The sequence below is a fragment of the Procambarus clarkii genome, chromosome 62, assembly GCF_040958095.1.
Source record: "Procambarus clarkii isolate CNS0578487 chromosome 62, FALCON_Pclarkii_2.0, whole genome shotgun sequence".
Taxonomy (NCBI): Eukaryota; Metazoa; Arthropoda; class Malacostraca; order Decapoda; family Cambaridae; genus Procambarus; species Procambarus clarkii.
The window spans coordinates 33,355,473-33,376,332 of NC_091211.1; positions in this window are offsets into that span (position 1 = coordinate 33,355,473).

Genomic DNA, 20,860 nt, shown 5'->3' on the forward strand with positions numbered 1-20,860 from the left:
CCCAGCAACACAACACCCCTGCATCACCCACACTCCCTGCTACAACACCCCAGCAACACAACACCCCTGCATCACCCACACTCCCTGCTACAACACCCCAGCAACACAACACCCCAGCAACACAACACCCCTGCATCACCCACACTCCCTGCTACAACACCCCAGCAACACAACACCCCTGCATCACCCACACTCCCTGCTACACCACCCCAGCAACACAACACCCCTGCACCACCCACACTCCCTGCTACAACACCCCAGCAACACAACACCCCAGCAACACAACGACCCCCCTGCATCACCCACACTCCCTGCTACAACACCCCAGCAACACAACACCCCTGCACCACCCACACTCCCTGCTACAACACCCCAGCAACACAACACCCCAGCAACACAACGACCCCCCTGCATCACCCACACTCCCTGCTACAACACCCCAGCAACACAACACCCCTGCACCACCCACACTCCCTGCTACAACACCCCAGCAACACAACACCCCTGCACCACCCACACTCCCTGCTACAACACCCCAGCAACACAACACCCCTGCACCACCCACACTCCCTGCTACAACACCCCAGCAACACAACACCCCTGCACCACCCACACTCCCTGCTACAACACCCCAGCAACACAACACCCCTGCACCACCCACACTCTCAGGGTGCTTCACCCTGAGAGAAGCCCCAAGGTCCAGCCTAGAAAATCATCGCTGATGCTCTACTTCTTTAAGACCGAAATATTTCAAAGATCAGTTTAAGACCGAAATATTTCAAGGATCAGTTTAAGACCGAAATATTTCAAAGATCAATTTAAGACCGAAATATTTCAAAGTCCAGTTTTGTTAAAGAAAAAATCCTATTTTCAGAAATACGTCCATTGGTAGTTTCTTAAGTTTTTCCCAGTATCCGATGTTAGTTTTTAGACCCCGCTCTATTCGTTTATAAGTGTAGTTTTACTACTAGTAGCCAAGTCATATTTCAGACGTAGTAAGAAAACTAAATAGAGTTACCAAGTTGTAGATTTCAGTGGCCCTATCGAAGACTATTAATATCAGCTTGCAAAATAATATCTTCTGCAAAATATCTTCTGCTTGAAGATTAATATCTTCTGCAAAATATCTTCTGCTTGAAGATTAATATCTTCTGCAAAATAAATGGTTATGTTGATTTCGGTATCGTCTGCAAAGGATGACACGAAGCTGTGACCAGTATTTGTGTCTTCATCCGAAAAAGTTAAATATCAGTGGTTCAAGAACTGTGCTCTGGGGTACAGCGCTTCTCTCTGTACTTTGACATGATCTGACTTGATTGACCGTTACTCTCTGCATTCTCTTAACGCTAAGTTGAAAATCCAACGCCCTACTTTACCTGTTATTCCTGTTGATATATATTATGGGCTATCACTCCAAGGTCACATTTGTCGAATGTCTTTACAAAATCTCTGTATACAAGATCTGTATTTTCTTTTTCTTCTAAGGCTTCTGTGATTTTGTCATAGTGGTGGAGTAACTGTGATTTACAGGATCTTCTTGCTCTAAATCCATGTTGTACTGGGTTATAAAGATCATTATTTTCCACAAAACTGGAAAGTTGATTCCTAATATCTCTTTCAATGACGTTTATTGTCTGTGATGTTAGTACAACTGGTCTGTAATTTTTTTTGACAAAGCTTTACTCCCCCCCTTGTGCAGAGGAGCTATAACTGCAGATTTAAGTGCTGCTGGTATCTCCCCTGTATCCAGGCTCTTTCTCCATATTACACTGAGCGCTCGCTCTACCGGTACTTTACATTTCTTTATGAATATCAAATTCTACGAGTCCAGACCGAGCCGTACTCACGGCTGAGTACATGGGCATATTATAAATTTATCTTTCAATGTCCTTGGAACTCGTGTTAATATCAGTTACATTAACTGGGGTTGAGGTGTCATTCAGAAAGCTGTCTAGATCTTCAACTTTCATGTTGTTTATTGGTGTGCTAAACATAGCCTCATACTGTCTATGAATTTTTTTTTTTTTTTTTAGAATTGCACTAATTTCTTTATCCTCTGCGTACGAACCTGCACTTGTGAGTAAAAGTTCAATACTGGTACAGGTTTCCGATTTTGATTTTGCATATGTGAAAGAAATATTTTTTAATTTTATTTATCTCTTGTATAGTTTTCGTTCCAATTCCATTTCCTGAGACTCGAATATGGCTTCAGCGTCTGATCTATTTCTTCAATCTCTTTGTTAAGATTTATTGTTCCTTGTTGTGGAAGTCGTGACTGTTAAGTCAGTGACAGGTAGGCAGTGACAGGTAGTGACAGGTAGTCAGTGACAGGTAGTCAGTGACAGGTAGTGAGTGACAGGTAGACAGTGACAGGTAGCCAGTGACAGGTAGCCAGTGACAGGTAGACAGTGACAGGTAGACAGTGACAGGTAGACAGTGACAGGTAGGCAGTGACAGGTAGCCAGTGACAGGTAGCCAGTGACAGGTAGACAGTGACAGGTAGTCAGTGACAGGTAGTCAGTGACAGGTAGTCAGTGACAGGTAGACAGTGACAGGTAGACAGTGACAGGTAACCAGTGACAGGTAATCAGTGACAGGTAGTCAGTGACAGGTAGCCAGTGACAGGTAATCAGTGACAGGTAGACAGTGACAGGTAACCAGTGACAGGTAACCAGTGACAGGTAGACAGTGACAGGTAACCAGTGACAGGTAGCCAGTGACAGGTAATCAGTGACAGGTAGCCAGTGACAGGTAGCCAGTGACAGGTAACCAGTGACAGGTAACCAGTGACAGGTAATCAGTGACTGGTAGACAGTGACAGGTAGACAGTGACAGGTAATCAGTGACTGGTAGACAGTGACAGGTAATCAGTGACAGGTAGTCAGTGACAGGTAGCCAGTGACAGGTAATCAGTGACAGGTAGACAGTGACAGGTAACCAGTGACAGGTAATCAGTGACAGGTAGCCAGTGACAGGTAGACAGTGACAGGTAATCAGTGACTGGTAGACAGTGACAGGTAGACAGTGACTGGTAGACAGTGACAGGTAATCAGTGACTGGTAGACAGTGACAGGTAATCAGTGACTGGTAGACAGTGACAGGTAGACAGTGACAGGTAATCAGTGACTGGTAGACAGTGACAGGTAGACAGTGACTGGTAGACAGTGACAGGTAATCAGTGACAGGTAGCCAGTGACAGGTAGCCAGTGACAGGTAGCCAGTGACAGGTAGACAGTGACAGGTAGACAGTGACAGGTAATCAGTGACTGGTAGACAGTGACAGGTAGACAGTGACAGGTAGTCAGTGACAGGTAGACAGTGACAGGTAGCCAGTGACAGGTAGACAGTGACAGGTAGACAGTGACAGGTAGACAGTGACAGGTAGCCAGTGACAGGTAATCAGTGACAGGTAGCCAGTGACAGGTAATCAGTGACAGGTAGCCAGTGACAGGTAATCAGTGACAGGTAGCCAGTGACAGGTAGACAGTGACAGGTAGCCAGTGACAGGTAGCCAGTGACAGGTAACCAGTGACAGGTAGCCAGTGACAGGTAATCAGTGACAGGTAGCCAGTGACAGGTAACCAGTGACAGGTAGACAGTGACAGGTAACCAGTGACAGGTAGACAGTGACAGGTCAACACACACACGTTACAATACAGACAACGTTAAAATAACTTACAATAAAAACGTTCAAAGGGGAAAATATCAAACAACCCCCAACAAAGATATTTTCCTCTAACAGCCAGTCGGTGATTTCTCGCTGCTGCTCGCGTGCTTCTCAGATCACAGGCCAAGAAACACCTAATTAGAGGCCTAATGACCTCCTAAGGAGGCAATTACTGCTATAGAGCGAGCATAATAACTCTGACCTGCTCTTCAAACTGTGAATATCTTTCATATTTCTAACAATAAAATTAAGGTTATCTCAAAATTAATTATTCAAATGCGATGATTAATTAAAGACAGAACGACAGACAGATAAACGGCTGCTCGTGGATAGACAGACAAATAAACGGCTGCTCGTGGATAGACAGACAGATAAACGGCTGCTCGTGGATAGACAGACAGATAAACGGCTGCTCGTGGATAGACAGACAGATAAACGGCTGCTCGTGGATAGACAGACAGATAAACGGCTGCTCGTGGATAGACAGACAGATAAACGGCTGCTCGTGGATAGACAGACAGATAAACGGTTGCTCGTTGATAGACAGACAGATAAAGAGGAGACAATAAAGAGAGGGTAACAGATACAGACAGATAAAGAGGAGACAATAAAGAGAGGGTAACAGATACAGACAGATAAAGAGGAGACAATAAAGAGAGGGTAACAGATACAGACAGATAAAGAGGAGACAATAAAGAGAGGGTAACAGATACAGACAGATAAAGAGGAGACAATAAAGAGAGGGTAACAGATACAGACAGATAAAGAGGAGACAATAAAGAGAGGGTAACAGATACAGACAGATAAAGAACGTGACACAGACAGTTGAGTGAATAAATTATAACAAAAACATAGTTTTCTGCTTGCATATAAATTACTCAAAACAATTTAGTATTTAAGAAGTCATTTAAAAAACGTTTGCAAATATGGAGGGCAAGGGGGGGGGTTGGTGTAGGGGGGGGGCTGGTGGGTGTGGGGGGAGGGCTGGTGTGTGTGGGGGGTGCTGGGGGGGTGGGGGGAGGGCTGGTGGGGTGGGGGGGGGCTGGTGGGGTGGGGGGAGGGCTGGTGTAGGGGGGGGGCTGGTGGGGTGGAGGGAGGGTTGGTGTAGGGGGGGGGGCTGGTGGGGTGGGGGGAGGGCTGGTGGGGTGAGGGGAGGCTGGTGGGGTGGGGGGAGGGCTGGTGGGGTGGGGGGAGGCTGGTGGGGTGGGGGGGGCCTGGTGGGGTTGGGGGAGGGCTGGTGGGGTGGGGGGAGGGCTGGTGGGTGGTGGGGGGGGGGGGGTTGGAATTGAAATTAACAATAAATTAATAAACCCACAACTGGCAATTCAACAAAGCAGGTGGAGAGACAAAAATTATGTAGAGCAAACTTGTTGTGATAGCTTCGTGGGAGGGAGGGGGGCTGATTGTTCAGGAACTGTGGGGGGGGCTGATTGTTCAGGAACTGTGGGGGCTGATTGTTCAGGAACTGTGGGGGGCTGATTGTTCAGGAACTGTGGGGGGGGCTGATTGTTCAGGAACTGTGGGGGCTGATTGTTCAGGAACTGTAGGGGGCTGATTGTTCAGGAACTGTGGGGGGCTGATTGTTCAGGAACTGTGGGGGGCTGATTGTTCAGGAACTGTGGGGGGCTGATTGTTCAGGAACTGTGGGGGGGGGGCTGATTGTTCAGGAACTGTGGGGGGCTGATTGTTCAGGAACTGTGGGGGGCTGATTGTTCAGGAACTGTGGGGGGCTGATTGTTCAGGAACTGTGGGGGGCTGATTGTTCAGGAACTGTGGGGGGGCTGATTGTTCAGGAACTGTGGGGGGCTGATTGTTCAGGAACTGTGGGGGGCTGATTGTTAAGGAACTGTAAGGGGCTGATTGTTCAGGAACTGTGGGGGGCTGATTGTTCAGGAACTGTAAGGGGCTGATTGTTCAGGAACTGTGGGGGGCTGATTGTTCAGGAACTGTGGGGGGGGCTGATTGTTCAGGAACTGTAAGGGGCTGATTGTTCAGGAACTGTAAGGGGCTGATTGTTCAGGAACTGTGGGGGGCTGATTGTTCAGGAACTGTGGGTGGGGGCTGATTGTTCAGGAACTGTGGGTGGCTGATTGTTCAGGAACTGTGGGGGACTGATTGTTCAGGAACTGTGGGGGGCTGATCGTTCAGGAACTGTGGGGGCTGATTGTTCAGGAACTGTGGGGGCTGATTGTTCAGGAACTGTGGGTGGGGGTTGATTGTTCAGGAACTGTGGGTGGTGGCTGATTGTTCAGGAACTGTGGGTGGGGGCTGATTGTTCAGGAACTGTGAGGGGGGCTGATTGTTCAGGAACTGTGAGGGGGGCTGATTGTTCAGGAACTGTGGGGGCTGATTGTTCAGGAACTGTATGTGGGGGCTGATTGTTCAGGAACTGTGGGTGGGGGCTGATTGTTCAGGAACTGTGGGTGGGGGCTGATTGATCAGGAACTGTGGGTGGGGGCCTGATTGATCAGGAACTGTGGGTGGGGGACTGATTGATCAGGAACTGTGAGGGGGCTGATTGTTCAGGAACTGTGAGGGGGCTGATTGTTCAGGAACTGTGAGGGGGCTGATTGTTTAGGCACTGTGAGGGGGCTGATTGTTCAGAACTGTGAAGGGGCTGATTGTTCAGAATTGTGAGGGGGGCTGATTGTTCAGGAACTGTGAGTGGGCTGATTGTTCAGGAACTGTGAGGGGCTGATTGTTCAGAACTGTGAGGAGGCTGATTGTTCAGGAACTGTGAGGGGGCTGATTGTTCAGGAACTGTGGGGGGCTGATTGTTCAGGAACTGTGGGGGGCTGATTGTTCAGGAACTGTGAGGGGGCTGAATGTTCAGAACTGTGAGGGGGCTGATTGTTCAGGAACTGTTTGGGGCTGTTTGTTCGGGAACTGTGAGGGGGCTGATTGTTCAGGAACTGTGGGGGGCTGATTGTTCAGGAACTGTGAGGGGGCTGATTGTTCAGGAACTGTGAGGGGGCTGATTGTTCAGGAACAGTGGGGGCTGATTGTTCAGGAACTGTGAGTGGCCTGATTGTTCAGGAAATGAGGGGGGCTGATTGTTCAGGAACTGTGGGTGGGGCTGATTGTTCAGGAACTGTGAGGGGGCTGATTGTTCAGGAACTGTGAGGGGCTGATTGTTCAGGAACTGTGGGGGGCTGATTGATCAGAAACTGTGGGGGGCTGATTGTTCAGGAACTGAGGGGGCTGATTGTTCAGGAACTGTGGGGGGCTGATTGTTCAGGAACTGTAAGGGGGCTGATTGTTCAGGAACTGTGAGGGGGCTGATTGTTCAGGAACTGTGGGGGGCTGATTGCTCAGGAACTGAGGGGACTGATTGTTAAGAACTGTGAGGGGGGCTGATTGTTCAGGAACTGTGAGGGGGCTGATTGTTCAGGAACTGTGGGGGGCTGATTGTTTAGAACTGTGAGGAGGCTGATTGTTCAGGAACTGTGAAGGGGCTGATTGTTCAGGAACTGTGGGGGGGCTGATTGTTCAGGAACTGTGGGGGCTGATTGTTCAGGAACTGAGGGGGCTGATTGTTCAGAACTGTGAGGGGGCTGATTGTTCAGGAACTGAGGGGGCTGATTGTTCAGAACTGTGAGGGGGCTGATTGTTCAGGAACTGTGGGGGGCTGATTGTTCAGGAACTGTAAGGGGGCTGATTGTTCAGGAACTGTGAGGGGGCTGATTGTTCAGGAAATGAGGGGGCTGATTGTTCAGGAACTGTGGGTGGGGGCTGATTGTTCAGGAACTGTGAGGGGGGCTGATTGTTCAGGAACTGTGGGTGGGGGCTGATTGTTCAGGAACTGTGAGGGGGCTGATTGTTCAGGAACTGTGAGGGGGCTGATTGTTCAGGAACTGTGGGGGGCTGATTGTTCAGGAACTGTGAGTGGGCTGATTGTTCAGGAACTGTGAGGGGCTGATTGTTCAGAACTGTGAGGAGGCTGATTGTTCAGGAACTGTGAGGGGGCTGATTGTTCAGGAACTGTGGGGGCTGATTGTTCAGGAACTGTGGGGCTGATTGTTCAGGAACTGTGAGGGGGCTGATTGTTCAGAACTGTGAGGGGGCTGATTGTTCAGGAACTGTGGGGGGCTGATTGTTCAGGAACTGTGAGGGGGCTGATTGTTCAGGAACTGTGGGGGGACTGATTGTTCAGGAACTGTGAGGGGGCTGATTGTTCAGGAACTGTGAGGGGGCTGATTGTTCAGGAACTGTGGGGGCTGATTGTTCAGGAACTGTGAGTGGGCTGATTGTTCAGGAAATGAGGGGGGCTGATTGTTCAGGAACTGTGGGTGGGGGCTGATTGTTCAGGAACTGTGAGGGGGCTGATTGTTCAGGAACTGTCAGGGGCTGATTGTTCAGGAACTGTGGGGGGCTGATTGATCAGAAACTGTGGGGGGCTGATTGTTCAGGAACTGAGGGGGATGATTGTTCAGGAACTGTGGGGGGCTGATTGTTCAGGAACTGTAAGGGGGCTGATTGTTCAGGAACTGTGAGGGGGCTGATTGTTCAGGAACTGTGGGGGGCTGATTGCTCAGGAACTGAGGGGACTGATTGTTAAGAACTGTGAGGGGGGCTGATTGTTCAGGAACTGTGGGGGCTGATTGTTCAGAACTGTGAGGAGGCTGATTGTTCAGGAACTGTGAAGGGGCTGATTGTTCAGGAACTGTGGGGGGCTGATTGTTCAGGAACTGTGGGGGCTGATTGTTCAGGAACTGAGGGGGCTGATTGTTCAGAACTGTGAGGGGGCTGATTGTTCAGGAACTGTGGGGGCTGATTGTTCAGGAACTGAGGGGGCTGATTGTTCAGGAACTGTGGGGGGCTGATTGTTCAGGAACTGTGAGGGGGCTGATTGTTCAGGAACTGTGAGGGGGCTCATTGTTCAGGAACTGTGGGGGCTGATTGTTCAGGAACTGTGAGTGGGCTGATTGTTCAGCAAATGAGGGGGGCTGATTGTTCAGGAACTGTGGGTGGGGGCTGATTGTTCAGGAACTGTGAGGGGGCTGATTGTTCAGGAACTGTGAGGGGCTGATTGTTCAGGAACTGTGGGGGGCTTATTGTTCAGAAACTGTGGGGGCTGATTGTTCAGGAACTGAGGGGGCTGATTGTTCAGGAACTGTAAGGGGGCTGATTGTTCAGGAACTGTGAGGGGGCTGATTGTTCAGGAACTGTGGGGGGCTGATTGCTCAGGAACTGAGGGGACTGATTGTTAAGAACAGTGAGGGGGGCTGATTGTTCAGGAACTGTGAGGGGGCTGATTGTTCAGGAACTGTGAGGGGGGCTGATTGTTCAGAACTGTGAGGAGGCTGATTGTTCAGGAACTGTGAAGGGGCTGATTGTTCAGGAACTGTGGGGGCTGATTGTTCAGGAGTTGTGGGGGCTGATTGTTCAGGAACTGAGGGGGCTGATTGTTCAGAACTGTGAGGGGGCTGATTGTTCAGGAACACTGAGGGGGCTGATTGTTCAGAACTGTGAGGGGGCTGATTGTTCAGGAACTGTGGGGGGCTGATTGTTCAGGAACTGTAAGGAGGGCTGATTGTTCAGGAACTGTGAGGGGGGCTGATTGTTCAGGAACTGTGGATGAGGGGCTGGTTGTTCAGGAACTGTGGGGGGCTGATTGTTCAGGAACTGTGGTGGGGGCTGATTGTTCAGGAACTGTGGGGGGCTGATTGTTCAGGAACTGTGGGGGGGCTGATTGTTCAGGAACTGTGACGGGGCTGATTGTCCAGGAACTGTGGGGGGCTGATTGTCCAGGAACTGTGAGGGGGCTGATTGATCAGGAACTGTGGGTGAGGGGATGATCAGGAACTGTAGGGGGCTGATTGTTCAGGAACTGTTGGTGGGGGGCTGATTGTTCAGGAACTGTGGGTGAGGGGCTGATTGTTCAGGAACTGTGGGTGAGGGGCTGATTGTTCAGGAACTGTGAGGGGCTGATTGCTCAGGAACTGAGGGGACTGATTGTTAAGAACAGTGAGGGGGGCTGATTGTTCAGGAACTGTGAGGGGGCTGATTGTTCAGGAACTGTGAGGGGGGGCTGATTGTTCAGAACTGTGAGGAGGCTGATTGTTCAGGAACTGTGAAGGGGCTGATTGTTCAGGAACTGTGGGGGCTGATTGTTCGGGAGTTGTGGGGGCTGATTGTTCAGGAACTGAGGGGGCTGATTGTTCAGAACTGTGAGGGGGCTGATTGTTCAGGAACACTGAGGGGGCTGATTGTTCAGAACTGTGAGGGGGCTGATTGTTCAGGAACTGTGGGGGGCTGATTGTTCAGGAACTGTAAGGAGGGCTGATTGTTCAGGAACTGTGAGGGGGGCTGATTGTTCAGGAACTGTGGATGAGGGGCTGATTGTTCAGGAACTGTGGGGGGCTGATTGTTCAGGAACTGTGGTGGGGGCTGATTGTTCAGGAACTGTGGGGGGCTGATTGTTCAGGAACTGTGGGGGGGCTGATTGTTCAGGAACTGTGACGGGGCTGATTGTCCAGGAACTGTGGGGGGCTGATTGTCCAGGAACTGTGAGGGGGCTGATTGATCAGGAACTGTGGGTGAGGGGATGATCAGGAACTGTAGGGGGCTGATTGTTCAGGAACTGTTGGTGGGGGGCTGATTGTTCAGGAACTGTGGGTGAGGGGCTGATTGTTCAGGAACTGTGGGTGAGGGGCTGATTGTTCAGGAACTGTGAGGGGCTGATTATTCAGGAACTGTAGGGGGGTTGATTGTTCAGGAACTGTGGGAAGGGCTGATTGTTCAGGAACTCTGGGGGGGGCTGATTGTTCAGAAACTGTGGGAGGGGGCTGATTGTTCAGGAACTGTGGGAGGGGGCTGATTGTTCAGGAACTGTGGGAGGGGCTGATTGTTCAGGAACTGTGGGAGCGGCTGATTGTTCAGGAACTGTGAGGGGGCTGATTGTTCAGGAACTGTGGGAGAGGCTGATTGTTCAGGAACTGTTGGGGGGCTGATTGTTCAGGAACTGTGGGAGAGGCTGATTGTTCAGGAACTGTTGGGGGGCTGATTGTTCAGGAACTGTGGGAGGGGGCTGATTGCTCAGGAACTGTGAGGGGGCTGATTGTTCAGGAACTGTGGGTGAGGCTGATTGTTCAGGAACTGTGAAGGGGCTGATTGTTCAGGAACTGTGAGGGGGGCTGATTGTTCAGGAACTGTGAGGGGGAGCTGATTGTTCAGGTACTGTGGGGGTCTGATTGTTCAGGAACTGTGGGGGGCTGATTGTTCAGGAACTGCGGGGGCTGATTGTTCAGGAACTGTGGGTGGGGGCTGATTGTTCTGGAACTGTGGGTGGGGGCTGATTGTTCTGGAACTGTGGGTGGGGGCTGATTGGTCAGGAACTGTGGGTGGGGGGCTGATTGTTCAGGATCTGTGGGTGGGGGGCTGATTGTTCAGGAACTGTGGGGGCTGATTGTTCAGGAACTGTGGGGGCTGATTGTTCAGGAACTGTGGGTGGGGGCTGATTGTTCTGGAACTGTGGGTGGGGGGCTGATTGTTCTGGAACTGTGGGTGGGGGCTGATTGTTCAGGAACTGTGGGTGGGGGCTGATTGTTCTGGAACTGTGGGTGGGGGGCTGATTGTTCAGGAACTGTGGGTGGGGGCTGATTGTTCTGGAACTGTGGGTGGGGGGCTGATTGTTCAGGAACTGTGGGTGGGGGGCTGATTGTTCAGGAACTGTGGGTGGGGGCTGATTGTTCAGGAACTGTGGGGGCTGATTGTTCAGGAACTGTGGTGGGAGCTGATTGTTCTGGAACTGTGGGTGGGGGCTGATTGTTCAGGAACTGTGGGTGGGGGGCTGATTGGTCAGGAACTGTGGGTGGGGGGCTGATTGTTCAGAAACTGTGGGTGGGGGGGCTGATTGTTCAGGAACTGTGGGTGGGGGCTGATTGTTCAGGAACTGTGGGTGGGGGGCTGATTGTTCTGGAACTGTGGGTGGGGGCTGATTGGTCGGGAACTGTGGGTGGGGGGCTGATTGTTCAGGAACTGTGAGGGAGCTGATTGTTCAGGAACTGTGGGTGGGGGGCTGATTGTTCAGGAACTGTGGGTGGGGGCTGATTGTTCAGGAACTGTGGGTGAGGCTGATTGTTCAGGAACTGTGAGGGGGCTGATTGTTCAGGAACTGTGGGAGGGGGGCTGATTGTTCAGGAACTGTGGGAGGGGGGCTGATTGTTCAGGAACTGTGGGTGGGGGCTGATTGTTCAGGAACTGTGGGTGGGGGGCTGATTGTTCAGGAACTGTGGGAGGGGGGCTGATTGTTCAGGAACTGTGGGTGGGGTCTGATTGTTCAGGAACTATGAGGGGGCTGATTATTCAGGAACTGTGGGTGGGGGGCTGATTGTTCAGGAACTGTGGGAGGGGGCTGATTGTTCAGGAACTGTGAGGGGGCTTATTGTTCAGGAACTGAGGGGAAGGAGAGGGGGGGTGACTACAGGCAGTAACATTAATATGGGGAACAAAGTCGTGCCAAATATATTTTACTCTCTCATAAATGTATTTATTGTGCTTAAGACAACAAAGTGAATTTATGTTGAAATGTTGCTTTCTGCGCCCCGAGGTGTACAGGTAAACTGCCAATGATCGCAGCACCTGCAACATTATAGTTTACTTACAAACTATTGGTCAACAGTGTATTAGGAAGATACATGTAAACAACAGCCTTGGCTGTTTACACACAAGGGGGGTTGAGTGTACTGGTCCTGGCTGTTTACACACAAGGGGGGTTGAGTGTACTGGTCCTGGCTGTTTACACACAAGGGGGGTTGAGTGTACTGGTCCTGGCTGTTTACACACAAGGGGGGTTGAGTGTACTGGTCCTGGCTGTTTACACACAAGGGGGGTTGAGTGTACTGGTCCTGGCTGTTTACACACAAGGGGGTGTACTGGCCTGGCTGTTTACACACAAGGGGGTGTACTGGTCCTGCCTGTTTACACACAAGGGGGTGTACTGGTCCTGGCTGTTTACACACAAGGGGGTGTACTGGTCCTGGCTGTTTACACACAAGGGGGTGTACTGGTCCTGGCTGTTTACACACAAGGGGGTGTACTGGTCCTGTGCTGTTTACACACAAGGGGGTGTACTGGTCCTGGCTGTTTACACACAAGGGGGGTTGAGTGTACTGGTCCTGGCTGTTTACACACAAGGGGGTGTACTGGTCCTGGCTGTTTACACACAAGGAGGTGTACTGGTCCTGGCTGTTTACACACAAGGGGGTGTACTGGTCCTGGCTGTTTACACACAAGGGGGGTTGAGTGTACTGGTCCTGGCTGTTTACACACAAGGGGGTGTACTGGTCCTGGCTGTTTACACACAAGGGGGGTTGAGTGTACTGGTCCTGGCTGTTTACACACAAGGGGGTGTACTGGTCCTGGCTGTTTACACACAAAGGGGGTTGAGTGTACTGGTCCTGGCTGTTTACACACAAGGGGGTGTACTGGTCCTGGCTGTTTACACACAAGGGGATGTACTGGTCCTGCCTCGAACTACGACCATGTTTTCACATTAACATGTAGTAGGAGAGGAGGAGGCAGAGGACCTCCCCGGGATCCTGGTCAATGACATTCACAGTTTTCCCGCAATGTTTATTGCTGCGGCTTCAGTTTATTCCCAGCGGGGCTATGATATCTTTCCCAGCGGGGCTATGATATCTTTCCCAGCGGGGCTATGATATCTTTCCCATGGGGGCTATGATATCTTTCCCAGGGGGGCTATGATATCTTTCCCAGGGGGGCTATGATATCTTTCCCAGGGGGGCTATGATATCTTTCCCAGGGGGGCTATGATATCTTTCCCAGGGGGGCTATGATATCTTTCCCAGGGGGACTATGATATCTTTCCCAGCGGGGCTATGATATCTTTCCCAGCGGGGCTATGATATCTTTCCCAGGGGGACTATGATATCTTTCCCAGCGGGGCTATGATATCTTTCCCAGGGGGGCTATGATATCTTTCCCAGGGGGGCTATGATATCTTTCCCAGGGGGACTATGATATCTTTCCCAGGGGGGCTATGATATCTTTCCCAGCGGGGCTATGATATCTTTCCCAGCGGGGCTATGATATCTTTCCCAGCGGGGTTATGATATCTGTCCCAGCGGGGCTATGATATCTGTCCCAGCGGGGCTATGATATCTTTCCCAGCGGGGCTATGATATCTTTCCCAGCGGGGCTATGATATCTTTCCCAGCGGGGCTATGATATCTTTCCCAGCGGGGCTATGATATCTTTCCAAGCGGGGCTATGATATCTTTCCCAGGGGGGCTATGATATCTTTCCCAGGGGGGCTATGATATCTTTCCCAGGGGGGCTATGATATCTTTCCCATGGGGGCTATGATATCTTTCCCAGGGGTCTATGATATCTTTCCCAGGGGGCTATGATATCTTTCCCAGGGGGGCTATGATATCTTTCCCATGGGGGCTATGATATCTTTCCCAGGGGGGCTATGATATCTTTCCCAGGGGGGCTATGATATCTTTCCCAGGGGGGCTATGATATCTTTCCCATGGGGGCTATGATATCTTTCCCAGGGGGGCTATGATATCTTTCCCAGGGGGGCTATGATATCTTTCCCATGGGGGCTATGATATCTTTCCCAGGGGGGCTATGATATCTTTCCCAGGGGGGCTATGATATCTTTCCCAGGGGGGCTATGATATCTTTCCCAGGGGGGCTATGATATCTTTCCTATGGGGGCTATGATATCTTTCCCAGGGGGGCTATGATATCTTTCCCAGGGGGGCTATGATATCTTTCCCAGGGGGGCTATGATATCTTTCCCAGGGGGGCTATGATATCTTTCCCAGGGGGGCTATGATATCTTTCCCAGGGGGGCTATGATATCTTTCCCATGGGGGCTATGATATCTTTCCCATGGGGGCTATGATATCTTTCCCATGGGGGCTATGATATCTTTCCCAGGGGGGCTATGATATCTTTCCCAGCGGGGCAATGATATCTTTCCCAGGGGGGCTATAATATCTTTCCCAGGGGGCTATGATATCTTTCCTAGGGGATATAATATCTTTCCCAGGGGGCTATGATATCTTTCCTAGGGGATATAATATCTTTCCCAGGGGACTATGATATCTTTCCCAGGGGGGCTATGATATCTTTCCCAGGGGGGCTATGATATCTTTCCCAGGGGGGCTATGATATCTTTCCTATGGGGGCTATGATATCTTTCCCAGGGGGGCTATGATATCTTTCCCAGGGGGGCTATGATATCTTTCCCAGGGGGGCTATGATATCTTTCCCAGCGGGGCTATGATATCTTTCCCATGGGGGCTATGATATCTTTCCAAGGGGGGGCTATGATATCTTTCCCATGGGGGCTATGATATCTTTCCCATGGGGGCTATGATATCTTTCCCATGGGGGCTATGATATCTTTCCCAGGGGGGCTATGATATCTTTCCCAGCGGGGCAATGATATCTTTCCCAGGGGGGCTATAATATCTTTCCCAGGGGGCTATGATATCTTTCCTAGGGGATATAATATCTTTCCCAGGGGGCTATGATATCTTTCCTAGGGGATATAATATCTTTCCCAGGGGGCTATGATATCTTTCCCATGGGGGCTATGATATCTTTCCCATGGGGGCTATGATATCTTTCCCAGGGGGGCTATGATATCTTTCCCAGGGGGCTATGATATCTTTCCCAAGGGGGCTATGATATCTTTCCAAGTGGGCTATGATATCTTTCCCAGCGGGGCTATGATATCTTTCCCAGGGGGCTATGATATCTTTCCCAGGGGGGCTATGATATCTTTCCCTGCGGGGCTATGATATCTTCCCCAGGGGGGCTATGATATCTTTCCCAGGGGCTATGATATCTTTCCCAGGGGGGCTATGATATCTTTCCCAGGGGGCTATGATATCTTTCCCATGGGGGCTATGATATCTTTCCCATGGGGGCTATGATATCTTTCCCATGGGGGCTATGATATCTTTCCCAGCGGGGCTATGAATTCTTTCCCAGGGGGCTATGATATCTTTCCCAGGGGGGCTATGATATCTTTCCCAGGGGGGCTATGATATCTTTCCCAGCGGGGCTATGATATCTTTCCCAGGGGGCTATGATATCTTTCCCAGGGGGGCTATGATATCTTTCCCAGGGGGCTATGATATCTTTCCCAGGGGATAGAATATCTTTCCCAGGGGGCTATGATATCTTTCCTAGGGGGCTATGATATCTTTCCCAGGGGGCTATGATATCTTTCCTAGCTGTGGTGACGGAAGGGTGGAGTTGCAGTGAGCCATGTGGCCACATGGCCAAGGTGTGGTGTGACTCTGGCCACATGGCCAAGGTGTGGTGTGACTCTGGCCACATGGCCAAGGTGTGGTGTGACTCTGGCCACATGGCCATGGTGAGGTGTGGCTCTGGCCACATGGCCAAGGTGTGGTGTGACTCTGGCCACATGGCCAAGGTGTGGTGTGGCTCTGGCCACATGGCCAAGGTGTGGTGTGACTCTGGCCACATGGCCATGGTGTGGTGTGACTCTGGCCACATGGCCAAGGTGTGGTGTGACTCTGGCCACATGGCCATGGTGTGGTGTGACTCTGGCCACATGGCCATGGTGTGGTGTGACTCTGGCCACATGGCCAAGGTGTGGTGTGACTCTGGCCACATGGCCATGGTGTGGTGTGACTCTGGCCACATGACATTGGTTAAGTTAGGTGTTTAGGTTGATGAATTCGTCTTTGGGGTCGACCGCTGGAGGGAATGGACTTGACTCGAGGACGGGTTGCAAGAATAGTGAATTTTCTTCACCTATACAGCCTAAATGTTAGGTCCCATTTACTGCCCTTGTTAGGCCCTGTTTTAGCCCTGGTTCTATTGTTCTTCTATTGGAAATTCGAACTTCATTTTGCCAATTTTTCAGTCAATCTGTTTCACACGTCTTCTATGTGTTTATTATATGATATAGTTTATAATGTATTTATTTATTTACGGCAATCATTTCATTTAGTGAGCTGAGGTTGGCACCAGGACCATTAGACCAGCTGAGGTTGGCACCAGGACCATTAGACCAGCTGAGGTTGGCACCAGGACCATTAGACCAGCTGAGGTTGGCACCACGACCATTAGACCAGCTGAGGTTGGCACCACGACCATTAGACCAGCTGAGGTTGGCACCACGACCATTAGACCAGCTGAGGTTGGCACCAGGACCATTAGACCAGCTGAGGTTGGCACCAGGACCATTAAACCAGCTGAGGTTGGCACCACGACCATTAGACCAGCTGAGGTTGGCACCACGACCATTAGACCAGCTGAGGTTGGCACCACGACCATTAGACCAGCTGAGGTTGGCACCACGACCATTAGACCAGCTGAGGTTGGCACCACGACCATTAGACCAGCTGAGGTTGGCACCACGACCATTAGACCAGCTGAGGTTGGCACCACGACCATTAGACCAGCTGAGGTTGGCACCAGGACCATTAGACCAGCTGTGGTTGGCACCACGACCATTAGACCAGCTGAGGTTGGCACCACGACCATTAGACCAGCTGAGGTTGGCACCAGGACCATTAGACCAGCTGAGGTTGGCACCAGGACCATTAGACCAGCTGAGGTTGGCACCAGGACCATTAGACCAACTGTGGTTGGCACCAGGACCATTAGACCAGCTGAGGTTGGCACCAGGACCATTAGACCAGCTGAGGTTGGCACCAGGACCATTAGACCAGCTTTTTTTCTACCACAGACGTGGCCGGACATTTACAGTGCTAACCACTATATAAACATTTTCTTCTGTCCTCCATGGACAGGGTGAGAGATGTGTTAAACATATAGTTCAAGGATTTATTGAACAATCAACCACAGAAGGTGATTGTAGTGATTTTAAACTGCTAATCTAACCTACAGACATAAATACACCGATTTACATCTGTCCGACATAAACAGTGTTCGAGGTGTCTTTTACAGTGTCATTAATGTGCGTTTACAAAGATGAAGTGCAATTCTGACCAGCTAACACATATCATGTATGCAAATACACACACATATACATATATTCACATATCCCCATATATATATATATATATACATACACCTATGTCTCTCCTACTTTGACAGGGTGTGACAGCTTCTACTACACTAGTGAGATATTAAACACTTAACTACTGAAGGTGATGAACGTGCTGTTACAAGCTCAGGTTGTAGTGACATACATTGTATAACAGATGTATTACATATTGTACAGGTAAATACATTGTATAACAGATGTATTACATATTGTACAGGTAAATACATTGTATAACAGATGTATTACATATTGTATAGGTAAATACATTGTATAACAGATGCAATTACATATTGTACAGGTAAATACATTGTATAATAGATGTATTACATATTGTACAGGTAAATACATTGTATAACAGATGTATTACATATTGTACAGGTAAATACATTGTATAACAGATGTATTACATATTGTAAAGGTAAATACATTGTATAACAGATGTATTACATATTGTAAAGGTAAATACATTGTATAACAGATGTATTACATATTGTACAGGTAAATACATTGTATAACAGATGTATTACATATTGTACAGGAAAATACATTGTATAACAGATGTATTACATATTGTAAAGGTAAATACATTGTATAACAGATGTATTACATATTGTACAGGTAAATACATTGTATAACAGATGTATTACATATTGTACAGGTAAATACATTGTATATCAGATGCAATTACATAGTCGGTCTTGGGTACAAGTTCAATATATCATCAAGTGTTGCAGTATTCAGATAATATGTACAGAGTTCAGCATACCTGAGCCCCGGAGGGCGAAAGTCAAGGCGTGGTTGGCACCAATTTAAACATCGGACTTACAATTAAATAAATACTACAGTGAAGGAACTTGTTCAAGTAAAGCACAAGTGTTTACACAAAGTTTAGTACAAAGTTAATTTTCAAGATCATATGATAATTATTTTCACAGCAACACCAACGGATTTCAGGAGATTAGATTGTTACGGAGCAAGATTTATGGAGGCAGTTGGCTATTGAGACACGGTGTTGGGGTGCTGGAGGTGTAGTCAAATTAGGCCCAGGTGCAGTCTTCTCCAGCCCCAACACCTTCCACTTCCCATTACTTGAACCTGACTGGCCACTTCAACAAGTTCACGAGCCCGCTATTGGCTGAAGCTGTTTTTGGAGCGAAGAGCTCTGATTGGAGGGATGGCGACCAGTAGAGGTTGTTTTTGGCGCGAATCTCTCCTGGCTAGCCAATTGTTGCTCGGCGCTGGCTTAATTGGTAATGTATTTTGGCGGGGCGGGGGGGGGGGGGGGGGGGGGTTCAGCGTGTCTCAGCAAGATGAAGTATCACGCTAAATTGTCCCCGTGACGACTGGATTAATTATTTACCTGAGAGGCAACATCTGATGTATTTTAGTTGCCGCCACAGTCTTGCCTGGAGTAATTAATGGCCACTACTGAGGTGGGGAGAGCTGCGGGGGACAGTAACGGTGCTTCACCGTAACCCTGCCTCGCCGTAACCCTGCCTCGCCGTAACCCTGCCTCGCCGTAACCCTGCCTCGCCGTAACCCTGCCTCGCCGTAACCCTGCCTCACTGTAACCCTGCCTCACCGTAACCCTGCCTCACCGTAACACTGCCTCACTGTAACCCTGCCTCACCGTAACCCTGCCTCACCGTAACCCTGCCTCACTGTAACCCTGCCTCTCACCGTAACCCTGCCTCACTGTAACCCTGCCTCACCGTAACCCTGCCTCGTGTATTCCAGTAATACAGTGACCACGTGTATTCCAGTAATACAGCGACCACGTGTATTCCAGTAATATAGCGACCACGTGTATTCCAGTAATACAGCGCATATCTGTGTTAAGGTTATGCAGGAATATTTGAACACCAACTTATACCACAGTGTTCACGTGTTCAACTTATACCACAGTGTTCACGTGTTCAACTTATACCACAATGTTCACGTGTTCAACTTATACCACAGTGTTCACGTGTTCAATTTATACCACAGTGTTCACGTGTTCAACTAATACCACAGTGTTCACGTGTTCAACTTATACCACAGTGTTCACGTGTTCAACTTATACCACAGTGTTCACGTGTTCAACTAATACCACAGTGTTCACGTGTTCAACTTATACCACAGTGTTCACGTGTTCAACTTATACCACAGTGTTCACGTGTTCAACTAATACCACAGTGTTCACGTGTTCAACTAATACCACAGTGTTCACGTGTTCAACTAATACCACAGTGTTCACGTGTTCAACTTATACCACAGTGTTCACGTGTTCAACTAATACCACAGTGTTCACGTGTTCAACTAATACCACAGTGTTCACGTGTTCAACTAATACCACAGTGTTCACGTGAGGAACAAGGCACCAGGGGAGAGTTCAACGCCAGCCCCGGCTCACAATGTCTGGTGTCTCAACATATTTACACGCCACACACCTGCGTTGATGAACACCATCAGTCATAATACACTCTGGTATACACACGTTGTCATACACTGTATCATACACTCGTTGTTGTAATACACTGTGATACAGTCATTGTAGTAATACACTGTCATTTACACGTTGTTCAAATTCACTCTGGCATACACACGTTGTAATACACTGACTCATACACATGTTTTAATACACTGTCATACACGTTGATTTTGAAATACACTCTGGCATACACTCGTTGTAATACACCAGTTAAAATGTTGTCATACACTGTAAAATTAGCACAACAATTTGATTCATTATTTGCCAACGCTCATGTTTGGTGTGTCTTCCACCACCACCTGTCAGAAGCCGGCTTGTTCCCGCGGGGAGGGCCGCACCTGCGTGCTTGGCCGCGGGGAGGTGGGCCGCACCTGCGTGCTTGGCCGCGGGGAGGTGGGCCGCACCTGCGTCAAGAAACTGTCGTACTAGAGTACTCTTATACTAACCTACCAGAGGACCCAAAACAGAAAACAGGACAGTACGTTACTTTCGCCCTTATAATAGTCAACATATACCTCCCCTGGCTTTGTGCCCTGGAGAGGCCACTCCTGACCCACAACCACAGCTCAACTCCATAGTCTCCTGAGACTGATGGATGTCCACTACTCAGTATTCGGTGGAATAGGGTATATACTGGCTGTTTATAATGGAATGCTTGCTGGCACCAGGACTCTGACAATGTCCCTGATGCCGA